Raw genomic sequence first — 14,294 nt, 5'->3', positions numbered from 1 at the left:
AGAAATGGGCTGTCATGGATCTGGAAAAAAACCCTCTGCCAAATCTTAAGTCTCAACTTCCTAATTACTCTGATTCAACAGAACTTTCTAAAATAGTCCAAAGCTTTAGAGTTAATTGCACTAAAATGCATTTGATTATACATTTGCTGGATGTAGCAAATCCACATCGACAGGATACTTTTGCAATTTTCTACTTACAAAATTGCCCTTGGTTTTTAATCAACTTGGAACACTTTTTTTTTTCAAGCCATAGCAGTTCAGCCTTGTTAAATCATTTCTATTCAGAGATGCTTTCATTGTTTTATGGCCCTTGCTGTGCTGTTCTTTTTAAAGCTAGAAAAAAGGTATGAAATCAGACATCTAACATGAGGATGACGGTTCACCAATATCTGATGAAGTACCCATATATCTCTGCTTTCTCCATAATGGCTGGTATCTTTCAGTGTTCTGGTCCAGTCTGAATCCTGATTTTCACCCACTATAGATGTATGGGCTGGATTGACCCTAATTTTTGAACAAAGTTAAATAGGTCTCTACTTAAGCTTTCAGATAAGGGTTCTGACCAAGGCTTCCTGAGACAGTAACAATCACACGCTGTTCCCCCAAACCTTGTTTTTATTTTAATGGCTGTGAATTATATGTGTTCACGGCCCGTAATGAGTCCCAGTTTGTGAATTGTCCAACAGAAGTCTGCCACAGTCTTTTCAGGATAAGGCTGATAAGCACCCACATTTATCTCCCTTGAAATGCTGCCAACAACTAAATTGCCAATTAGCTGCACAACGCCAAATGGAGCACAAAGTCAACATGGAGCTTCAGATTTTAAACCGACCTGAATGAACAAAGTTGCTTCCTGCAAAGGCTCACATCCCTTTGCTCCTCCTTTATATCTTATGGGAGGGGCCAATCATCTCCTAGCTTTACTCCTGAGTCTCCCCTTTTGTCTTAACTGTTGTTGCCTTTTGGTAGCTCTGCGTAAGCGTGCACTGGGAACAGGCTCCCCCTGTTCCTCTGCCTCAATGATGTTAAATTTTGGAGGCTCTGGAGTCAGCACATAACTCTTAGATGGCCCTGGCCCCATTTCTGTGTCAGATGCAGATCCTTCGTCTGAGTCCTTCCCAGACTCCAGGACTGGCCCATTGTCCTCCCCACTCTCTGACTCTGCTGCCAGCTCCGCAGGCCGCCAGTGGACCACAACAAAACGTAGGGATAAATATATCTGTGGAAGACTTTGCTTTTCTATTTCTTAAAGAGTTTAAACATAAATGTAGTTATTTGTAGGGTTTATTTTGCATTTACAGCTCTTTGGAGTATAAACATAGATTCATCCACCTGCAAGGAAATGCATCAAATATGGAGACCAAGTCTGGGGCACAGAGGTGTGCAGAATATTCTGAGTTCTCTACAGACCCCTCACATCCTGGACATAAACTGTTTCAACTCCTTCCCTCAAAATGACGCTATAGAGCACTGCACACCAGAACAACTAGACACAAGGACAGTTTTTCCCTGAACGCCATCACTCTGCTAAAAAAATAATTCCCTCAACACTGTTCAACTATTACAAAGTCTGCACTACTCCTTATCACCCTTATCACTCATCCCCTCCCACTTGTGACTGTATAACTGTAACTTTGTCGCTTGTATCTTTACGATTTATATTGACTGTTTCCTAGTATGATTTGATTGTTGATTGTACCCTATGACTATCCTTAAGTGTTGTACGTTATGATTCTTGATTCTTAATGAATGTACCTTTTCTTTATGTATACTGAGAGCATTTACACCAAGACAAATTCCTTGTTACACTTGGCCAATAAAGTATTCTATTCTATTCTATTCTATTCTATTCTATTCTATTCTATTCTATTCCATTCCATTCCATTCTATTCCATTCCATTCCATTCCATTCCATTCCATTCTATTCTATTCCATTCTATTCTATTCTATTCATCAGTCCAGAAATGTTTCAAGTTCAAACTGGGAATGTGTCAAGTTTAATATTCTGTATACCCCTCTTGTGGCAGGAATGGAGAGAGCAGCTTGCGCTAATGGTCAACGACTTTCTCAAAAGCACCTGTGAATCTTATTGTGATAGGAGAAAGAGTATGGATCATTTTGCTGCTTTATTAGTGATTTGTTGCACATAACATTCTGAGCTATTTGCAGTGCTTCCAAATGTAGGGCTTCTGGCATGCTCAGAAGAAAGCTATCACTTAGTGCTTTGAGTTTTCTTTTTTTTTTCTTCTGATAAGAAAATGCAGTTACAGTGCGGTGCGATTGTGTCCATCTGCAAAATGCTGTCAATCAGGCAGATTGTCAGCATTCCAATGAAAGTCCCCATGCTCATTCAGCACTCAGAAACAAAGTTCATCCAAGTAAGAATTTATTAAGGAAGTCCTGTTGGTACATCTGGGAAAACCCGAATCTGAAAATTCTGGGTTTTCCCCTTCCCAACTGAAATTCAAAATCCATCCCCTGCACCCACCAGCCCATCACATGGTCCAATCAAACATCATCCCAACTGGAGACATTCCTCCACACTCCTCTCCAGGTACCGGGTGACATGTCCTTGACTTTATAAGAAGAATATTGTTGAGTCTAATGAAATCTCCCCTCCCAAATTCCCAGGCACTAAATGTGGCAGTCTAGAAGCTTCTAAGTAATATATGGCTTCCAAAGCTGACACAGATGATGGCAGAATCGAGATTCTGTCTTGAATAACTGCAACTCATTGCACAGAGGATGACCTCAATAATAAATTGTACATTGTGAACAAAATCCTTTTTGCCTTTAGCAAATCCCATCAGACTTATGTACTTTAAGTAGTAACTGAACATATGCTAATTTTCCTAAAAATTATTCTTTTCTTTCATCTATCAGGACATCCAAGAGATTAGACTAGACTGGGAAGCTGAAAGACATTTCAGCAAAAGTCAGAGTTAATCCACTCCCACTTGGCCGCTAAGAAAACATATCAAAACATGTCAGTGAGGTCATCAGAAGTTGAGTTTAGTTCAAGGGCAGCTTGACCCTTTCAATGAAGATGACTTCTCATGTCATCCTTTTTCTAGCATGTGTTTATCCTTAAAATTTTGACTTCATGAATCTCTTGTCCAATTTTACATTTTGCAGCTGTGGTGTCTTGCAGATTTTTACAGGGGCAGCGCATCCAAGTTGCCAGTCCAACATTAGTAGTTGTAATTTCATGTTGTTGTTATTCGGTCTGGAGCTCATTTCCAATTCCTCTTTACAAATCCTAATCTTAAGGGTGAAAAGAAGGCAACCCCCCCGTCCCCAACATTTTTCAAGCAAGCTATCATCTATAGAGAGGCAACTCCAGACCTAACTATAACAGTGATGTTGTTACTATTTTTTTTTATCATCAAAGAACCCGTTGATAGCCTGTTTTAAGGAAAACAAGACATTATTCCTTGTAGGAGGCAATGTGCTTGAAGCAATTAGACCTCAAATTTCTCATAATGGGATGTTCTAATCAGGGAGCATACAGTTTTCCCAGGAGTTGCACTGCGTAGGCTGGAGACGCCATAGAGATTTCAAAAGGTTTTGTTCCTGATTACAGTATTACAGTTATTACAAATATTACAAAGAATTAATCTGGTTGAGGTCAAGAGCCAAGCTTAGGGCAGTAAGAGGGATCATTTGAATCACAAGGTCCATAGCTGCTTGATGACCCACTGGAGCAAAGAAGGAGCAAACTGCTTGTTGCCAATGATTTAGAAGAAATTTCTACATATATCTTAGCCACCTCCAATCAGGGACTTTTCAGATATATTGGAACATCCCAAGTAGCATGTTGATAAAATTATATTAGAAAGTGGACAGACTTGATTCCTTTCCTTCTTTCTTTACCCAGAAACGTGTTCTACATAATCACAGTTAATACAGGTAGTCCTCAACTTACAACCATTCACTTAGTGACCGTTTGATGTTACTGAAAAAAGTGAATTATGACCATTTTTTTGCACTTATGACCATTGCAGCAACCCTATGGGGTTTGCATTCAAATGCTTGGCAACTGATTGACATTGATGATGGTTGCAGTGTCACAGGGGTGTGTGTGGGTGTGTCGTGTGATCAACTTTTGTGACCTTCTGACAATCAAAGTCAATGAGGAGACCAGATTCACTTAACAACCATGTTACTAATTTAACAACTGCAGCAGAGCAGGTTCTGACCAGTTCTGGAGAACTGGTTGCAGAATTTTGAGTAGTTCAGAGAACCAGCAAATACCCCCTCTGACTGGCCCTGCCCCCATCTATCCTCTGCCTCCCGAGTCCCAGCTGATTGGCTGGGTCTTCTTTTGTTGTCCTGCACAGCAGAACGGAAAGCAGGTTAGTGGGGTGTGGAGGGAATGGGGATTTTGCAGGATCCTTCCCCTACCACGCCCACCAAGCCATGCCCACAGAACCAGTAGTAAAAATTTTTGAATCCCACCATTGAACTTCAATGATTCACTTAACAAATGTGGCAAGAAAAGTCATAAAATGGGGTAAACTCACTTAACAAATTTTTAACTTCGCAACGTAAATTTTGGGCTCAATTGTGGCCGTAACTCAAGGACTGCCTGTACAGCATCCATATGAGAAACTGGTATCCCTTTTCAGTGCTGTATCATTTGGAAGGTTATGTGGCCATTAAACATAGTATGGTGACACAATCACTTCAATAGTTGTGACTATTACAGTGCAATCCAGAGCTTCTCAAGGCAAGAGTTATAGCCTTGAGTTAGGAGTTCTGTCTTGTGCTGTTTGTGTATTTATGTGCGTCTTTTGTTTTTAAATGTTTCATTTATTTATTTTTGACATTTTTGAACAGGCCATTTTAACAGTTGTTAGTCTTCTAGAGTCATTGGGAGTTGGGCAGCAATTTACTTTATTATTAAGACAATAACCCACAGGTCTTCATCTTTAAGGCTAAAAGCGGAAATCAAAAGTGTTAAACCATGGGAAGGGTAGAAGAAGGGTAGAAGAATGCAACTGTGGAATTAAATTATGAATTAAATTACAAAAGAATTGCAGTTTTGTGTTGACAAAGGGCAATCAACCACTGGAAGTGATTACATTTTAAGTTACAACAAAGATATTTACAATATGTCGGTGTGCCATTCTGTGTGTCTGAGATTTTTAAACTAAGTTTGAGTGGAGCCTAGGACAAAAATTAAGAATTTTCCATCTTCCCCACCATCCTGTGAGAACTGATGATGCTTCTTGGATGAGAAGCGAAACATCTTCAAAGAAAAAACAAGAAAGTGCAGTTGCCTTTTGAAAAAGGACCTTTGAGACAACCATGAACTAGATGACTGAAAATCTCTATAGACTTTTACTCTAAGAGCGTCATTTAGCTGTGCCAAGTCAGATTTCTGGGAACTCTCATTACAACTGATCAATGAGCCTGGTATAAATGCCGCAGTGAAGCAGTAGCCTCAATTCAGAACCTCATTTTCCTATTGGGAAAAGAATGACGGGATGGGGACAAAACTAGAAGCCTTTAGCTTTTAAAAAGTAGGTACATTCTCCTCTGCCCTTTAGCACAGCAGTCCCTAACCATTGCAGCTTGGCGGCCTGGCTGGAGGGGCAGAAGGAACTGGGCTGCATGGGTGACAGGCTGGTATTCACGGCCATGCACGTCCATGCACATGCAGCTTGACTGCAAGACGAGCTGTTGTGCATGCACATGCGCACCAGCCAGAGGTGGTATTCAGCAGGTTCTGACCAGTTCTGGAGAACCGGCAGCAGAAATTTTGAGTAGTTCGGAGAACCGGCAAATACCATCTCTGACTGGCCCTGCCCTCATCTATTCTCTGCCTCCCGAGTCCCAGCTGATCGTCTGGGTTTTATTTTTCTTGCCCTGCACAGGAGAACAGAGCTGGAAAGCAGGTTAGAGGGCTGGGGAAAGAATGGGACTTTTCAGTATCCGTCCCCTGCCACGCCCACCAAGCCATGCCACGCCCACCAAGCCATGCCCACAGAACTGGTAGTAAATAAATTTGAATCCCACCACTGGCACCGGCCTGCCATTTGTGCAAACTGGAGCTGTGCACACACGTGTGTGCTGGCCTGCAGCCTGGTTGTGAATAGTTTGGGGACCTCTGCTTTAGCAGTTACATTCATTTAAGTCTAGCTATTTGATTAAGCACTGCACCTAAATCAGTTAGAGTAGACCTCTGCTCTCTAAAAGCCAGGAGTGCAATGGATTTGAGTTGTAGCAATCCACCTGTCCCAGGGGTAGGAAAACTTGGCTCTTTTATCACGTATGGACTTCAACTCCCAGAATTCCTGAGTGAGCCATAAAAGGTTCTCCATCCCTGGCCTACTGGTTTTTCAGTTGTGGGAGAAATCAATTTTTTACTTGAATGGGACTGTTTAATATACAAATGTAGGCCATATAAAGAATATTGACCATTCAAATCAAAAATTGATTTCCCCCATAACTGTAAAACCAGTAAGTCAGGGATGGGGAACCTTTTATGGCTCACTCGGGAATTCTAGGTGTTGAAGTCCATAAGTGATAAAAGAGCCAAGTTTCCCGACCCCTGACCTATCCCAATCCCTGTGCAATGCTGAGGTTCAGCAAATTCAAGGTGACATGGTTGATCCAAGCGTGCATCTAAATGCTAAGTGAACGCATTTCTGCATTTTGTGCAGTTTTCCTTGCCTGATCACAGAGCAGGCCTGTACATATTACTTAATGAAAACTTAAAAGGGAAACAATTCTTTTTCAGAAGTCTTTCATATCTGGCAATAAAAAGTGGTCATTAGCCTGGAGAAATAATAAGGGGATTAAGTCAATATCTGAAGTAGATTTCTTTCTGATATTTACTGTAGGTAGAATCAGGGCAACTATATGAAGCTGAGCATTTACCACCTGCACTCCGAATTAAGAGACTACGGGATTGTAAAAAGGTATTTTTTAAAAATTTACTGTAGGTCCAGAAGATTGTCATATATTTTGGAATTCGGGAAGGCACGCTTCAAGTGACAGGTGAGCCTGTAAAAGTCTAAATAGACAAAATGAAAAAGGAGGGGAGTTCCTGAAGGAACAATCACAATTCCCCTAAGCAAGAATTATGGGGAAAGATTTAAGAGGTTTACCAATGAAATAAATGATGAGAAAAACGGGAAAAAAATATAGAAGATAAAAGCAGGAGATGATAACCAAGAAGGAGTTGAAGACCAGCATCCAGGAAACTGAAGTTCAGAATAGGATAAAATCGTCAGGCAGTATGGAGTATAACGTAAAGGTGTAGTAGGAGTAGTAGGAGTAGTAGGAGTAGTAGTAATAGTAGTAGTTTTTTATTATTATTATTGTTGTTGTTGTTGTTGTTGTTGTTGTTGTAAGTTCCTAGGTCCTTGGTTAGGACTCAAGCTGTAGAGCTATCAACCAGCCCCAAAGGCTGTAAATCTCACTAAAGATTAAATAATAATAATAATAATAATAATAATAATAATAATAATAATAATCTACCCTAACAGTTCTTAGGTCCTTGGTTAGGACTTGAACTGTTAAGTTTTTACCTGGTCCAGGTAATAAGAATGATGATGATGATGATGATGACAACAACAACAATAAAAAGCAACAACTTTGAAGGAAGCTTGTCCAGAAAACAAGTTTTAGAATTCATTGAATTCCACATCTTGATTTGTTTGTATGTCACAAGTATTTTCTTTTTTTTAATGATATCTTTTATTAGAAAGGGTATGAAAGATAAACGAAAAGGGATATAAAGTGAAGTTTCAGAAAAGGAAAGGAAGGAAAAAAAATGGAAGTGAGAAAATAAGAAAGGTATAAAAGAAAGATCACAATTAGCAATAAGGAAAGGAAAACATATAGAAAAGCAGCTCCCAGTCTTCTCTTACAGCAGTTACCAAATCTTCACATCTCTCTTTTAAATGACATATTTCCCTTCTTCCCCCAGTTAACTCTTTTTCATTAGCAAATCCATAAATCATCCATTCAACCCTGTGTGAATCGGGGCATTTAACCTGTGAGAAGCGGAATGCCCTGCTGTATCAGAAAAGAAATGATCCAGATGGACATGTTGCTCATGCTCCCATTAGAGGCAACGTTATTGCCGGGTTGCTGGATGCAAGAGACATCTTGAGTTAGCATTCACATCATGCTCTGATTCAGCCTCCTTATTGTCCTCCTGAACCTGAGGACAGTATGTGTGTGTGGTGGTGGTGGTGGTGGGATGACATTTCCTGGCAATGTTCCTTAGGGAAACAGGTTCTTCTCTGAGTCAGATTCTAATACTATGAGTCTAATTAGCTAAGTAAGACTCTCCATCTCCATCCAACTGGTAGTTTCTGTTCCTTCCAATCGTTATGTTTTAAGGGCCAAATTCGGTGCAATTTGTCTTTTCTTCTTGCTATTTTTAACTCAACCCAATGGAGTCTTGAATCCTTTCTGCAGTGGCAGGCTTGAGTAGATTTCACTCCACATTGTAAACAATAAGGACAACACATCTGTCACGATGTCATCTTGCCAATGACGCAAGTGGGGCTATTTATTTTAGTTGCAAGGATGGAAATTGCACAAGGTGTGCCAGATACGTAATGCCAGCATGAGGCAGATAGTATTAATTACCACTCTTCCCACAACCTTGGGTGCCCAGTTTCCTTGCTATGCCAGTATAATGCTCTGTTCCCCTTTAATGATCCTGTAATCCCTGAATTCGGGGTAGCCTTGGATACAGAACGGAGCATTTACTAGCCTACCTGATGCCACAGGGAGTTCACAGCAATTTTTTTTATTTATTTTTGGTGCCCTAGGAGAGAAATATCTACCATTACCTAGAATTGAACTTCCAACCTTCTGAGTGGGATGTGATTGAACATCTTCACCATTAGGCCACCATGCCACGAGTATAATGCTCTGCTAACATGACAATAACTTGCATTAGTCTCCTAGTTGAATTATGACTATCTCTACTCAATATCATTCACTATTTTTGAGAAAGTCCATCTTTTAAATTTTCCCAATTCATTGAACCATGAACAAACTGAACAGCCTGGGTTTATGTAACATTGAAAGCTTTTTTTTAAAAAAAAGCTTAAAAGAGTTAAATATAAAGAAGGTTAACATTAACCAAGCTTAGCATGTAATGTACATGAGCTACAAAGGCTTTTACTAATTTAGTTAAATATTGTTCTTGAGGGCTAACTAATATGTTGTGTGCATAGTAGTTGAGCAGGTGACTATTTTAAGGGAACTCATTGGATGACTGGTAGCCAATGGATGTCTATTCTATCTGCTCTTCTAATGTGAAGGAAGGTCCGCTCATGTCAGGTCCTTTTAGATCTATGAATTTATGCAATTTATGATTTATTTATTATTATTTTTTATACTATCCACCTCTCTTAGAATGCAATTCAGGGTGGCTGATGACAATCAGTCAATGACAGTCAAGACTAGTCAATCAATGACAGTGAAAGTTAGTCTGGTCACAGGAATACATCCACTCAGGGGTGGGATTCAAAAATTTTAACAACCGGTTCTGTGGGCATGGCTTAGGTGGTGGATGTGGCTTGGTGGTCATGTGACCAGGTGGATGTGGCTTGATGGTCATGTTATTGGCTGGGTGTGGCCAACTCAGTATGACTCACATTGAGGCATGCATCTCCTCACCTGGCCTCTCAGGACTGTGGGGATGTTGCAACAGTCGTAAGTGTGAAAATGGTCATAAGTCACTTTGTTCAGTGCCATTTTAACTTGGAATGGTCACTCCACACAAGCAAAGTACCAGCAAAGGAGGGGAAAAAAACTCCAGAGAAGTTCCAGAGACGGGAAGTCTAGTCCTGCCAAGAATGTAATAAGGGTTAACAGAGAGGCAGTTTCTGTAAGCAACACCAGAATGTTTCCTTCCTGCCTTCCTTACAGGATTAGGCCAGTAATTTCTAACAACTGGTTCTCTGAACTGCTTAGAATGTTGACAACCGGTTCTAGTGAATAGGTGCAAACTGGTAGAATCCTACCCTTGGATCCACCTGAAAAGATGAAAATGCTGTAATTTTTTCAGAGCTTATTAAGAAAAAAAAGCAGGTGTGCGGTGGCCCTGAAAGCAGCAGGGCAAAATTTCATAAATCAGGTCATATGCTCAAGACAAGGTCAACATCATGGACAAGTAAAATCTCCTTTGAGGTGAGATTATGAATATATCAATGTCACTTTCCCGGCAACAATATGGAAATAGTTTATCATTGCTTATTCCAGGATGTTTTTTGTCAACTTCACAAGGCAGTTATGTTTGTTGGCTATGCTTTCAGCTACATAGCAGATCTAATCCAGTTTTGTTTTGTTTTATATCAGATATGACCTGCTGCTTGGCTATCCACAGATTGGGTCAAAAAAATCAAGATAATTATACAACAACAATGACAATAATAATAGACAAGAACTGGAGAAGACAATAAAATATAAAAACTTGAAAATGAAATAGAACATCTATGGTAAAAGAAAGCAAAGTTAGTAACCAACAGTCACAGGCTCCTTGGGTGCAATCAACAACTGGAGCACCACATGAATCCCATCAGCATTGACAAATTCACCACCAGTCAATTGCAAAAGGCAGCATTATTCAGAACAGCTTAATCCTGCAACAATACCTGTAACAGCACCAAACATCCACAACTCCCTTTTCCAGGTCCTTGGGAAGGACTTAACAGGTGGACAAAAATGCCAAATCCAATCTGAACAACTGGCTTAGTGGGACTTAAATCGTGGATGGTTGCAGTAGTCTTGCCATCTTGGCCAATTTGGTCATCCCCATTATTGGACCATGCCAACAATCTAATTGTGAAACCATTATGGGTCCAAAGGTAAAGATTACATTTGCCTGGCACTCTAATGAGACATAACTGAAAAAAAGGGGAAATAAGTTTTTGAAAAAGCTGCCATCAAACCTGGATGGAGATGGCAGCTGTAACCCTTGACTGCAATAAGACTGAAGAAAGATTGACAGCCATTTCTCTTTTCCTTTTCCTGCTGGGGTTGGCAGCTTTATTGAAGTAGCTTTTAGTTATAAGAAATAACTTTCTCCCTCTGGAAATACTGCTAAATGTAACACTTAATGGGGGAGCAATCTATCCAGGCAAATGCGTATTTTTCTCTCGATTCTTACCATTAAAACAATGACAAAATAATAGCTTTGTCTGTCTATGAATTGACAGATCCTTGCATGGTTTTGACATTTAGAGAATTTATGGATTCTGCTTTATGGAATTGAAAAATGGGAGGGTTTTTAGTTTTGTTTTTTAATATGCATGAATACCAACTAGGTTATTACTTTTGTCAAGCAAATTGCCGGAAAAGACCCCAAAATGTTCAGGTCACTGTTATTTGATGTGGCGGTCAAGTATATGATTTCCTTCAGGCTGAAAAGAAAATCATTCATTACAGCTACAAATGACAGCTAGGCCCAGGTGATATAGTTGAGTTGTTTGGGTTCAGTTCCAACCTGAGCCCCTTCTCATAGTCTAGCCTACCTCACAGGGTTGCTGTAGAGAAGCCATCTAGAGTACCTGGTGGACAGATGGTTTACAATCTATTCAATTAGAGCAGCATTTCTTAGTAATGTTAAGATGTGTGGACTTCAACTTTCAGGAAACATCTCTTGTTTTGAGGGTCAACTCCATCAGTGTCTCAGTCTTTCATTTTCTCCTAACCCCATTCCCTTTTCCACCTTCTCTTTGTTTTATAATTTGATCCTCCTTCATTTCTTCTTTGCAGCTTCAACCTTGCCAATAAATTTCATCCATACTGTTTATTCACTTTTCCATGCAATCCATATTTGTTCATCACCCATTTATAGGCATTTGGTGACAAAGACCACCTGAGAACAGAACTACACACCCTCACTAATGAATTAATTTCCAACAGATTCCAAAGAAACACAATTACCAACCTAATCCAAAGAGAGATAAAAAACCAAGACATAGAACAAGACAACGGTATCACACTCCTCCCCTACATCAAAGGCACCACAGACAAAATCAGCAACATTCTCCACAAACACAATATCAGGACAGCCTTCGGCACTGACCAAAAAATAGCCAACATCCTAAGAAACCCCAAAGACAAGATCCAGATAGAAAACCAAGGAGTTTATGAATTACCATGCAACAATTGCCCAGCCACATACATTGGACAAACCAACAGGAGAATAAATGCATGCCTCGCAGAACACAAAAACGCAGTCAGAAGAGAAGAAAATACTTCCTCCATCTTCCAGCACCTTAAAGCCACAGGACATGAAATTAATTTCGAAGGAACCAAATTAATATCCAACACTGAAAACTCCAGCAAGAGAATAATCAGGGAAGCCATCGAAATAGAGAAACACCCTCATTACATGAATAAACGGAACGATACCTCCCGCCTACCAGACATCTGGAAACTAGCCCTCACCAACAAACAAGTCCCAGCCATGAAAACCAACACCAGACCCAAAACAACATGGGACACCACCACCAATCCCCCTCATCAGACCCAGGCCCAAACCCATCCTATAAACAACCACCATCCAGAAATCAGACCACGGCTGCTTCACCAGCTGTCTCATGCCTGACCCCAAAACCAAACAAGCTGACACACACCAAGAACACTGACCCAGACCCCAAACTTGAAGCCAGACCAAAACCCAGAATGCTACATCATAGCCACCCTCTCAGGATATCACATCAGAAAACTCAGGAAATTACACCATAAGAACTCAAGAAGTTGCAACACAGCAAATGACCCAGGAAATCACAGCACAAGACCAAGGATACCACAGCAATAAAATTCATAAGATCATCACACAACCCATTACCCAAGCCGTTACAACACAGGAGGCTAATGGAAATGAGATCAAAACACAAACGACCCAGGAGATTAATAGCAAACACCTGGGCACAAACAGACCCCCCCTGATACCTCCAGCTCAAACACACCCCAACCAGGCACCCAGATGAAACCTAGCTTCCTAATAAATGATAGCCATCCATTTACTTGGAGCCAAGCTGCACAGAAAGCCTTCAATATAGGAACACAATGTTGCCAGCCAATCAAGACAAAAAAAGCCACAAAACAGACAGAAGATATTAGAAACACCAATCAAGCAGAACACAGCAAACTCCAAGACCAATAAACACAGACCAAGACTGCCAACCAGTCAGGATGAAGAAAAAACCATTCTGGCACAGCAGTAGGCTAGCCCCAAATTTAAAACTGAAACGGCTGTGAAAGTCTGACTCACAGATGAACACAATACAGAAGCCTGATGGTGGCAGATGAGATTCTGCCGAAACGTTGCTACAACTTTAGAAGCACAACTATAATGATGTGGGAAAATACCCGAACAAAGCTGAATACCATACATCTAAGTACCCACGAAAACTTAAGGAAACAAATATGTGTGTGTGTGTGTATAATTTTAATGACTCTGTAATCCTTTGCATTGGGGTGGAATCCTTTGGGACTGACTATGCTAACTGACTATGTATGGTATTGTTTCCAGTAGTTTGGAAAGTTCTGTGCCCTTTTGATAGAACGGTATTGTGTAAATTCTTGCCTGTTGTTGCTTTTGCCTTTTATCCTGTTTTGCCAGTTAAGAGTTTCTGATGTTTGCACAGCACATTAGTTGATCTGGGATCATATGTGCTTTGATCTGGATAGAGAGATTGATTGGGAGTGTGTTGGGTGCAAGCAAAATTGGAAATTGCAGGCTGTAATTTTCCAACAGACTCTCGAGTGCCTTCGATTGCAAGGAGATCAAATTAGTCCATCCTAAGAAAGAAGAAAGAAAGAAAGAAAGAAAAAGAAAGAAAGAAAGAAAGAAAGAAAGAAAGAAAGAAAGAAAGAAAGAAAGAAAGAAAGAAAGAAAGAAAGAAAGAAAGAAAGAAAACTCTGACTCTTCTTTGGAAGGAGAGATACTGAATCTGAAACTCAAATAGTATGGCCACCAAATGAGAAGAGAGGACTCATTGGAAAATGATATTGGGGAAGATTGAAAGCAAAAGGAGAAGGATATGGCAGGTGATGAGATAGCTAGATCATGTCCTTGACACAATGAACATGAATTTGGGAAAACTTCATTCTCCATTCCCACTCCACTCCAGGGGAAGGATATTACAAAATCCCCATTTCCTCCCCACTTCTGGGGGAATGTTACTGCAAAATCCCATTTCCTCCCCATCCCACTAACCTGCTTTCCAGTTCCGTTCTTCTGTGCGGGGCAACAAAAGAAGAACCAGCCAATCAGCTGGGATTTCGGAGGCAGAGAATAGATGGGG

At 40.4% G+C, this 14,294-nt stretch overlaps 1 long non-coding RNA gene across 2 annotated transcripts; it reads left to right on the top strand.

Annotated features, from left to right (window-relative positions):
- Positions 1-2,275: 2,275 nt before the first annotated feature.
- LOC148125895 (uncharacterized) lies at positions 2,276-11,165 on the top strand. 2 transcript variants are annotated; one of them, XR_015743623.1, is made up of 2 exons: positions 2,276-2,378; positions 10,333-11,165. It is a non-coding gene; the product is annotated as an uncharacterized LOC148125895 (long non-coding RNA). The 2 variants fall into 2 exon arrangements; XR_015743624.1 differs by lacking the exon at positions 2,276-2,378 and adding an exon at positions 6,867-6,926.
- The last annotated feature ends 3,129 nt before the right edge of the window (positions 11,166-14,294 follow it).

Source organism: Pseudonaja textilis, chromosome 4 (genome assembly GCF_049901715.1).
Source record: "Pseudonaja textilis isolate UNSWEBS1 chromosome 4, rPseTex1.2, whole genome shotgun sequence".
Classification (NCBI taxonomy): Eukaryota; Metazoa; Chordata; class Lepidosauria; order Squamata; family Elapidae; genus Pseudonaja; species Pseudonaja textilis.
The sequence above is the reverse complement of the archived record's forward strand: the minus strand, read 5'-3'. Positions and strand labels throughout refer to the sequence as shown.